Here is an 11243-nt window from a genome sequence, read left to right as displayed (position 1 = left end):
AGCCTAGGTGCTTTTTTGGAGATTCGCTCATACAGTAAACTCCAATCCATTCTCCACATGTTGCCAGACTACAAGAAGCCTGTTTATCCTGGAGAATGGTGCTGAGGTGTTTCTTGGAAAATAGCCAGGACTGCTAAGTGGAAACAGAGGGCAAATCAAAAAGCCGGGGAGAAGTCCGAAGGGAATACTATGAAGGAAAAAGACTGTGTGACAGAGCACAGAAGCCTGAACAAAAGACACTAACTATTAGTGAAATACCCTTGTACAGGCTGCAGATGCATGTGGACCACCACCCCGGGGAACTGGAAACATTTTTTGCTGTTGCTGCTGCTGCTGCACTCGCGGTCCCAGACCTTGCTCTAAAGCTGTGTACTTAAAGGGCCTGATTGGGTTTGTGGTGAGCCACGGGGATTCCTCTGTCTGGAGCGGAGACTCTGAATGCCAGAGCTGAATAACTGATTACAGTAAAGCCTTCACTGACTTAGCACAGCCTTTACACCACGGCAGCTTAAGCTGGAAATACCTCGCAGGAAAGATCTGAAAACAAAACTGGAAGTCAGATTGTTAGAGAAACTTACTCAAACTTTGAACGAGCTGTTAGGCGTGCTCGTGGAACGCTATACGTTATACCACGGCGTGCTTTGAAGTAGAAAGAGCAGCACACGAGTGCGGCTGCAGTTTCGTCAGACTTTTTGCTTGCAGCGTGTCTTCATCTGGCTGGCAGCTGGTGAGAGGCTGCCATGATTCACTGTGACTCATTGCCTCTTCCATGCACCGTTGTTGAAAGGAGCTCACAAAGGACTTTTCATTCTGAAGAATCATACCTTTCTTTTAAATTAAAAGACGCACATTAAGATGAGACGGCCGACACCCAGAGCTGTCCGAAGTACATATTATCAGAATAACACACATTTCTCTCCAAATAGCCCCACTATCTTATACGGCGTAACAAATGGCAATTGCTTATGGCAACCACATTTTCTAGATATAATTGGGTTCCTTGATAACGGATGCCACCAAAAGCAACCCATCTCCATCTCTGCCACCCTCCTTTCTAAATGCTGCAGCACGGTCCCCCACCCACCCACCCCAAGGTCACACCATCCAGTCTGATTGGAGACATGATGAGGAACTGGCTGAGCTAATGGGTTCTACTTGCTTATTATTTATAATGGCAAGGAGAGGTTTCAGGAGAAAATTAACCAGCCTGCTGGCAGACGCCTTCATTAGTAAATGAGGTGACGTCTCGTGCAAAATACAGATCATTACAAAACTCATAAACCTGGAGTTTATGAACACTGGGATATTAAGCATACAATGGAACCCGGAGTGATTAATGTTTACAACAAACTGAAAGGATTTCTGACAGCGAACATTGTTGCTTTAACTTAATGAGGCTGCTTGCAGCATCCCCCAGACAGCTCCTGAAATGTACTCAGCACAGACCTGTTTCCCTTTCAGTAGATATTGACAGTCATTGATACCAACACTGGTATCGGACTAATACTGGCATGATAGGATCGATACTTTGTTGTTTCGATACTGTAAGTTCAGTATATAGCCCGACTGAATTGTGTTAAACATATACCTTAAACGTTTTTGCATTTACTCTCGTGGTTATTTTATTCATAGCCTAGAGCACATTTAAACAACAGCAGTTAACCATAAGTACTTTAGAAACAGCTACATTTAAATTCTAGGTCTCCAAAAACACACACAGTTTGAAAATACACGGAAAGTTGACAAAGCTGACCCATGACACGAAGCTCTCGCCTACATAAGCTGCCTTAACAAGTTAAAAAGTATCAGTATAGTCAGTACTGACCCTCTTGGTACCTTTTTGGCACTGCTACTGTAAATTCAACAGTTACCCTGAACGCAGTGAATGGTCCATGCAGCATATCTCTGCCTTCTTTGGATGCTTTGATGGGATAAGAGTATAAGAGGATGAGTTTGTCCTTTTGGTCATTTTTCTCTTAAATCTCGAAGAACAAAAATGTGGGAAATCCAATCCAGTCCTCAAAGAGAATAAGTTGTTTTTCTCAACATGACCCTCCAGTGCGAGCTGTTTCCTTTATTAAGAGATATTTACACAAAGAGAGTGAAATATGATTTACGGCCACTGATAACTGTTCTCCTAACTGTGCACATTTCAGCATGACACTTTCTCAACATTAGAAAGCATGCATCTCTTTTCTCTCAGTGCGCAACTGAATAATTGTGCAGATTTTTTATTTTTGTTGCAGCAGAAAGTTGCAGCGCAACACCTTCTCAGCCGCACTTTAAAATACTTTAAAAACCTGCACGCGCGCCGCTCACTGTAAGGCACCTAAGCTTAAAAGCTATACGTAGAATAGGACGTGATTATTACCGCAGTCCACACAGTTAGAGCCACGCGCGGTGATCCCACACTCACCTAAAGTCAGTCCCCGGAGCTGCGGGCGAAGTCCCTTTATTCCCGCGCGGAGTGACGGCGGCTTCAGCTTCAGCTCCACAAACAACGGAATAATGCAAATCAGCCACAAGCTACAGCTCCAAAGGTCCAATTTAAAGGAGCAGGGAGGAAGAGGGGGGGATAGCGCCAAACTGGCAACCTCGCACCGTTGCCTGTTTGAATGTGACAGCGCTGGGAGGAGGTTTACTCCCCCCCTCCTGGAACAAGCGGCACATCCGTGCGTTTTTGCTTTTCTTTGGGGGGGGGGTTCAGTTTGTTTCCGTGAAGGAGGGAAGGCTGGAAACAGGTTTTCTCACGTAAACGGGCTACACGTTACTCTCTCCCAGGCAGTGAGGAGCATGCATTTTAATTCCTGAGCGCTGACCATGAGGGGCACAGCGCTGCTACGCCCCTCAGCATCCTCACTCGCACACACTTGCATCAGGATGTTTTTATTTTTTCTTCCTTTCCCTTCCTTTGGCATGCGTGACCGGGTCCTGGTGTTAGCCCGCAGCTCGGTGCCGCAGGAATCACCAAGCGCTTATAAAGTGATAAAGAATTTATTTCATCAATTTATGGGTCTTTTTTCATCATTCTCTCTCACTCATTCCTTTTCCTCTATTAAAATAAATATATAAATAAATGCAAGGGTAAATGACAAGCTCATCCCCAGTTAATATCTGCCGAGAATCTTTAAGGTTAAAACTTTGGAAAGCTTCCAATGAATTTTGCTTACAAGACCAGTACGGCTGATTTCCATACTGTACTGTAAGTGCTGCTGACTAATAGGATAATAGAGGTGACTGGTAGCTTAACTGCAGTGAGTTTAAGCAGGGTGAATTCACCCAAGCTGAAGTTCACTCAGCCATAATAGCCTCAGGCCTGCAGAGACCTGTTAGTTTTTCATGCCCTTGGCTAAGGTGACTGCATACCCTCACACCCTCAGGCCATAGGAAATATTTACTGTCATTGGGTTTCATTGAAAGTGTCTGGAATTATTTTTGCAGCAACCTTTGTCAGATCCATTGAGTCAGCCGAATCATATTTCAAGGCCTGCAATGTGAACTCACAGTGTGAAGAAATATGTGGCAAATAAGTTATTGATACTTTTTTTAAAGCATACAAAAAATTAGGTGTAACTAGAAGGAAAAACTGTATTTTAATGGTTAGAAATTGAAATACATGAGGTTAAAAGGAAGCACATTGCTTGCTTAATCAAAGCCAAGACTACGTCTTTTATAAGTGAAGCCTCGCCTGTAGTTCTGTGGCATGCCCTGCATGAGTTCTGAGCCCAGAGGCCCTGAAAGCTGCTGTTTGAATGCAGATAAGTTCATCATTTGATAGAACATTTCCTTTCTGGTTTCAGAGCTGCATGCTGTCTTAGGCTCAACAGATGGTTGGGCACTTGGCTAGATGGGGACTTGACGGGCCAGCTGAACATACACGGTGGAATGATGGCTTCTAGCAGAGAGAGCGTGTGTGTGCAGGGGGGCTGGTGGGAATGGAGTTTGTGAAGAGTGAGGGAGGAGGTGCAGATAATGTGGTTAGGCTGGAAGCTGGGCAGTAGGAATGGAGTCCCATTTAGAGCGATGTCCCATAATATCTTTTTCTCTCTCTTTTTGTCTTTTTTTCCCTGCTCTGGGCAACATCTCTGGTTGTGATGGAGGATGTGGTTTCCTTTGTTGCCATGGGGTTTAGGACCAAATCTACTGGCTTATAATACTGCGTTTAAAATATTGAAGATACTCATTGTGGTTGTTGTATTTCCTTGACCTTCAATATTTAACCAAGGGTGACAAACATTTGGCCCGTAGGCCAGAACTGGTCCCTCAGACACACAAAAGGTCCTGGTCACATTAGCAGTAATACACAGTCATGCAAATGAAAGAAAAGTTATAATTATTTCTCAACCTTGATTAAAATAATTTTTTTTAACAAGTTTGGAAATCCATTGTAATCTTAATATTGTAGTTCACATAATGAGACAAAGGGAATATGAATAAACGATTATCATCCAGTGGTTTCTAAATATACTGACTTCATTATATAAAACTTTGGCAATGTGTCACAGATTAGTAGGCAGAGGACTCACTCGCAGGTCTCTGAAGTTTAGAGAGAAGGTGAGGGTTTATTTGCAATGTGACACCAAGTGAGAATATATACATATATACAGTGGAATAGATAACACGGGGCTCCAGGGAGTAGGGCGGGGTCCGAAGGGAAGGTCCAAGACGGGGGTACACACACGCTCTTCTTCCACTTGATCCGTAACTCAAAAATGTCCACACTAAGAAGCTCACGCTCACTCACACACATCCACAGAAATCCAGACGGCAGGGAAGACGGGCAGGGAGTCTAGAAGACCTGTACACAGAGGAAAAAACAAAGTCAGGAGGAAACTCTAGGGGATCAAAGGAACACTTTCATAGGCAACGCTACACTGACACTTGGTAATGTGACGATCCAGCGAGGAAGCAGCCTCTCTTGCCATCTTAAGTAGTCTGCCAGGATTAGTGTGAATGAGCCACAGGTGTGTGTTCAGGGTGGGTTCAGAGGCGGGGAACCAAGGTCCAGTTCCGCCCTGGTGGGAGAGGTTAAGACAAAAAATACACACACCACGACCTCTCCAGATCTTGAGAACCATGACACAATGTGTAATATGAACATTTATCTTTGTAATTTTTTTCTTTAATAAGACAAAAATAATTAAAAGTAAATTAAGATGTATTATTGCATTGGTGCTCCATCCCCATCTGCAAAATAGCAAGACTCTGGACCTCCTATAGCAGGTCAGCACTTCCAGTATCTAGTGTGTAAGTGTGTGAGGATGCACAACACCCACTTTTTAGAGAACTTTCTAGAACTGGTGAGGTTAAAAGGCCCTATGTAAGTGCAGAGCATTTACCTTTTTTACACCAGATATTTTGGCATATCATAGCAGGGAAAGCTGAAGTATCTGCTGTGAGTCCTATTTCATTCTACTTTGAATGTAACTCAAAATCAAGCAGTCTGTAGTACTGTTCAAGATTGCTTTTTTGTTCTTGTAATTTTAGAATTCATCTTGGCACCAATCAACAGTATTTTTAATTAACTAGTCAGTTTGTTCTCTTAGATGTTTATTGTATTGAACAGTCAGGAGATAGTTGAGGACAGCTTTACTACTCACTTTAAATGGAAAAACACACATTCTTGCAAACATTAAAATAAAAGACTAGCAGCAATCTATACAATTTCAAAACCAAAATGTGATCAATTAACAGTCAAGGGAAATGGCTTATTATATACATATATATGTATTAACTACAGGCTAATAATACAATAGCTACTACCTACACACAAAGATGTATAGCTAGAGCTTTACATTCCCTAGGCATACTGTATAAAGGTGAGTGACTCAATAAAATAATAGTCTTATTATTGAAGTCGTTTATTCTTTTGAGCATATGACTCTTGGGGAAAGGGGATAAAAAATATTCTGCTTCTACATATCCCTTTTAGTTCTTAAGCTTGAACTCCAGCTTCAGGGTCCGAAAATGAGTTTTGTTAAAGGGGGGATAATGCAGACCTTCCTTTGATGTGGCTCTAACATTAACGTCCCAATTCCTTTGCTGATCGGCAGTCCTGATCTGCAGAGAGGGCCGGGGGTGTCAGCCTGTCACAAGACACTGTGTGTTGGTAATTGTGTTTGAAGGTGTGAGTTGTGAAGGTATAAATTCATGTGGATACCCACCAGTGGTCACACGCCTCACTCTTCTAACCACTGGTGTGTTTTAAATTTAGAAAAAGCTCATGTTTCTTTTTTCCCCTTCTTGATAGGAGAGCTAATGAAACCTAAAGTGTGTAGCCATGTGTTTGGGTTTGTTGATCAAAGAAAAAGCTTGGGCTGCCTGTCACCCCTTTTTGATTGTTATTTGCATATTTAATGTTGATGATGTAATAACCTTGAACCCAACAAAGTTAGTGCATTTAGCTAATGCTTCTGGCTCTAAAAGTATGCTTGGTTCTGGCTGTCGATAAATGTATTATCTGAAAATGCTAAGCTAAGTATACAAAACTACAGTGTTGGGTAAGTTACTTTAAATTAGTAACTTAGTTACATTACTAGTTACTTCTATCAAAAGTAAATCAGTTACTTCAAATTAGTCGTTACTTTCAAAGTAACTAGTTACTAGGGAAAGTAACTTTGGCTTTACTCAGAATTCTCTTCTTAATGTGTTAGCACTATCCTGCCACAACTGCACTGTGCCACCTACCAATAGAAGGGAAAAAATAATGTGCATATTTCCACGAGAGAAATCCCACGCCTGGACTGTCATCAACTGCCGCTATGATTCTAACCTACATCACAGCGTCATGTGCGCTTTTTACATCCAACAGGAAAACTGCAGTTGTGGTGCTTTCGATTGTACTCAGAGCTTGGAAATTCTGCCTTCCGTGTAGGAAGATGTAGGTAACACCAGACTGCAGATGAGCTGCATACTGGACTGGGACAAAAAATCGGCCTGGGCATTTTGACTAGAGACCGGCCCGCCATTATAGGAAAAACCATAAAGCCTTTGAACGAAAACAAACGCTGTTGTGACAGTGATGTACACTGTCTTGTCGTATTAAAAAAAAAGGATCCTGGTGTTATTTGTCTCTCAGAAACAGTTCATAACTTCCCTTCAACTCATTCATGTCACCTAAAAGGTAAACCTGTTTCTCCATCACAGCTCTTATGATTCATACGGAGCCCCGCAGGAGACATGGGAGAAAAAAAACCAATTAAGATGGACTTTTGCAAGATCTCGCAAAACTAACTCGGGATCTCGCAAAACTTTTGCGAGATCTCGCAAAAGTCCGTCTTAATTTTTTTTCTCCCATGTCCCCTGCGGGGCTCCGTAGATTCAGTAAGGACATCTCCTGGTTTTATCTTCATGTTTCCCTCTCACCAGAAAACCAAACCGATATTATGACCAGCAGCTTTTACGGCCCTGGCTCCAGCAAACATCAGCTGATAGTAGAAGGTAATGTTAAATAAATTCTAACAACAGCTGACCAAGCTTAAACATGCTGCTGTTGTTTAACGCGACCTCCCCTGGTTTCTTCTTTCTGGCGCAAAGTGAAAACAAAAATAAACAAACAAGAGAGACGGGACTTAGGACAGAAAAGCCGATCAGCTGATCATTGATCAGCTTCATGATTGAAGTAGCAACAGGAGAGGGAGGGGGAGAGAATGAGAGAAGAAGAGACAGCTGCAGCGTAAAGACACAGAATAACTCCAGCTTTGTGTCTTTTTTTCATTGTAGCTGAAGTATGGGCCAAATTGCATTCCTTTTCACCTCAATATGAAATATTTTCTCTGAATATGGGACGATTATGTTTTTTACAGGACGGTTGGCAACTCTTATAACTAACCTTACGAATAAAATAAAGTTCACTATCAGTAACATCATAGCACCCGCCCAGCAGTATATAAACTCCGTCATGCTAGCTAGTACGCAGTATGAGTGATTGTAACTGACTGTAAAAAGTCAGCATAACGAAAATAAACTACACACACCATCGGCCCACCGAGTCCAGCTATGGCTGCATATGTGTTTAGTAGTAATTTCATTTTGTAGAGGGCTAGCAAAACAACCGTTTTCAAGGGCATGGCCATATTGGAATCCCGACTTCTCTGACAAGGCTAACCAGAACGCCGTTTACTCGAGTGTGACATTATTCCCAGGTCCGTGTTCCGATTTCGAGGTAAGTCAAACGCAACACACAAAGTAACGAATAACGACCCTATCTAAATCCCAGTAACGATTAACGCGTTCCTGATTTCGGCATAATAACTAGTTACCATGGTCGTTACCACAATAATAACGTAGTTGCTGTGATGTGTTACACAATAACGCGTTAGTCCCACTGCAAAACAATACCTATTTTTCAGTTCTTATAGCCTACTCCTGTTAGTAGTTACCTTTCCATGTAGTTGTCAGTTATATACAGCAACACTTGGGTGAATTTTGATAACCTATATAGGGTGGTCACCAAAATGTACAGTTACTGAAAATAATGACTAGCAACGTTAAGCAGTTCCTGAAAAAAACTGTAACTGTTGTTGTTAGCTAGCTAATAATAATATGATGCAGTTTATTTTTAAAGCACGTGTCAAAGTCAGCATTAAAAAGTAAGTGGAAATGAAAAATAAATCACAAATCAGTTGAAATAGGTCACTCAAGATTCATGTGGGGCAACATGGTGGCATGGTGATTTGCACTGTTGCCTCGCATCAAGAACATCCTGAGTTTAAAGCCATCATTTGGCCATTGCTTCTCTGTACGGGGTTTGCATGTTCTCCCCATTCCTGCGTGGGATCTTTCTGGGTACTCCAGCTTCAGCTTCAGTTTTATTTGTCATATGGAAGTTAGCACAGGGTCAACATTGCAATGAAATGTATTTAAATGTTCTGCTTTTCCCCAACAGCAGATAGAAAGGCGTCATGGCTACGCCGTCATCAATCACAAGCTGTTTTTTCCTACAGTCCAAAAACATACAGTTATTCACATTAGGTTAATTTACTTAGATTAATATGTATGAATGATATCAGGCTCTCTGTGTTAGCCATGTGACAGACTGGTGGCTGGGGCCAAAATAGTGTCCATTTAGGGTTGGAAGGCTACAGCGTTTCACTTTTCAACTACTGTTAGTAAACCACCTGAAATCATTAATCCAGACTTTCTCTGTTTCCATTTTGGAAAACCTCAACATACACAACCCTCTAGACTGTTACTAGTAATAGAAGCAATGTATATATGCTTGCTAAGATATAATTAGACCATCACTGATTAAACAGGACCTTAGTAATCTGTAAATTGAAGCTATATGTCTTCACTGCAAAAGTAGAAAACATAAAAGCAGCCACAAACTAAATAAATAAATGAATAAATAATTAACTCGTTCATTTTTTGATTGACAGCATGCCTTTGTCCCCAGGTCATGAAATTTTAATGTATGGGATAATGTCAGCTGGTAATTACAAAAAAAAGGCGGCAAGATTGGATTTGTGCACTCTCTGCAGTGCCGCCAGTGTTACTCTGAAGGCCGGGTACAGGGCAATCAATACTGTGAACATTCACAATTCTCCTCAAATGCTACCCTGGAGTTGTTCAATTAACAATGAATGGTAGATGGATTTTGTGGTTTCAAATGTTGTCAGGATTTGTGCCTTCAAAAAAGCTTTAAATTCTATTGAATCTGTCAGTTTTAAATTAGGAAGAGTGTTTGCTGGAGAAACAGCTTACAGTCAGCATTTTCCTTTTCATTTTATTTTGTCATTAGACATCTTAGATTAGAAACCAAGACAATATATTTTTGTTGCCTTGACTCATTAATGCTGTGTCTCAAGAAGTACAGCTGGGTTAAGAATAGTTGTAGGAGAAAAAAAAAAAGTACAAGCACTGAATTCATTTTCTACTGCTGGCAAATCTTCAACATCTGAAATTGGTACAGGGTCTGGCAGGTTAAATGAAGCATAAGTTAATTAATTTCAGTATGTGGGGCTAAGAGGTCGGCTCACACTGGTTTTGAACATCCTCGGAGAGGAAAGAGAGTTTGTCTGTTGTCACTATGAGAGAAAGATAACCAATGAAAAATGATCATTTCCCCTGAAATATTAAATATATATATATATATATATGAAAAAACATTCTGTACTGTAAACAACACCAAACAGCAAAATAAAAGACTTGCAAGAATGTGTGTTTTTTTTTAAACACAGAAAGTGCAATGCATGCTGGGCTTCAGCTGCAGTATCTGTGCGCCAAATAGCAGTATCTCCCAGCATGAGTCGTACAGCCCTCTGGCAATATCCTTCTCACACAGAGCCAAGGTCACTTGGCTAACTACAGTATCTCATCTCACAATGCAAAAGGATTACCATTTTTTGGGCTACTGTCCATTGGGGAAGCTTCCTCACTATCGCTCTTCTTCAATAGCCGCTCCAACATCAAGTGCTGTCGACTCCGAGCTTGCGCTGCCCTTTGTCATTCAGTGCGTGTGAAGTGTTGCTTGTATTTTCGCAGTTTTCCAGGTGCACACCTAATTACACCTGTGGAAAAAAATGAACCAGAGCCTTTTTTGGCTCGTTTCCAAGGATGGGTCTTTCACCTCCTCCCACTCTTCTCTCTTCTCTTTCACCAGGAGTGAGCAGTCAGGTGTTAGGGATAAATCCTTCTTTGCTGCTTCTCCGTATAGTTTATTTGTCAGAGTGGTCAAATGAAATCATCAGCCTTCAAGCTGGTTTGATAAAAATGGTATCTAAGGAGAGAAATCCCCATAACAACCGTTTTCAAGAATTTACTTGGCGAGGGAAGTAAGCTTTGCTGTCCTGACAGTGCCATTTTACACTGTATGAGTGTAAAAAAAAAAGTCAGATTAACAAGCAAAAGTTTCAAAGTTATCCTCACAGCAGCAAACTACTCATGATTTGTGGATATAGTAACAAATGAATTAAAGCCTGTGTCATGTAATTAATTGCTTTTTTTGGCATGTTAGTGTTTTGTGGCTCTGCAGTCATGGGCAATTAGGATTAGACGATTTGAGATATGGAGAATTGAGTGTTGCGCCCGTCTTCCAAGCAACAGCTCCACAAGAGAGTGAGGACCCCAGGAGTATTTTACAAAGCGGATTATCAATTCACTGCTGCCAGGAGAAAAACTCTCTCTCCACTGGGAGATGCTGTTATTTCAAATCTTTGTCCAATTATATTATGCTCGCAGGGGCTGTGTGCATGTGTGTGTTTGTGCTCGCATGCATGGTGTACGTGCAGGTTAAGCAGGCT

General features: G+C 41.5%; 1 protein-coding gene across 2 annotated transcripts in view; it reads right to left on the bottom strand.

Moving 5' to 3' along the window:
* LOC102305239 (CMP-N-acetylneuraminate-beta-galactosamide-alpha-2,3-sialyltransferase 1) overlaps window positions 1-2846 on the bottom strand; it is a 112826-nt gene extending 109980 nt beyond the window's left edge. For both annotated transcript variants that reach the window (XM_042228661.1, XM_005942576.3), the window contains exon 1: window positions 2417-2846. The gene's annotated coding sequence lies outside the window, so the exon portion shown is untranslated. The remainder of the gene's footprint in view (window positions 1-2416) is intronic.
* Between the last annotated feature and the right edge of the window lie 8397 nt (window positions 2847-11243).

The sequence above is a fragment of the Haplochromis burtoni genome, unplaced genomic scaffold (assembly GCF_018398535.1).
Source record: "Haplochromis burtoni strain Fernald_Lab_line unplaced genomic scaffold, NCSU_Asbu1 Contig_340, whole genome shotgun sequence".
NCBI classification, from domain to species: Eukaryota; Metazoa; Chordata; class Actinopteri; order Cichliformes; family Cichlidae; genus Haplochromis; species Haplochromis burtoni.
This window is presented reverse-complemented; position numbering and strand designations above follow the sequence as displayed.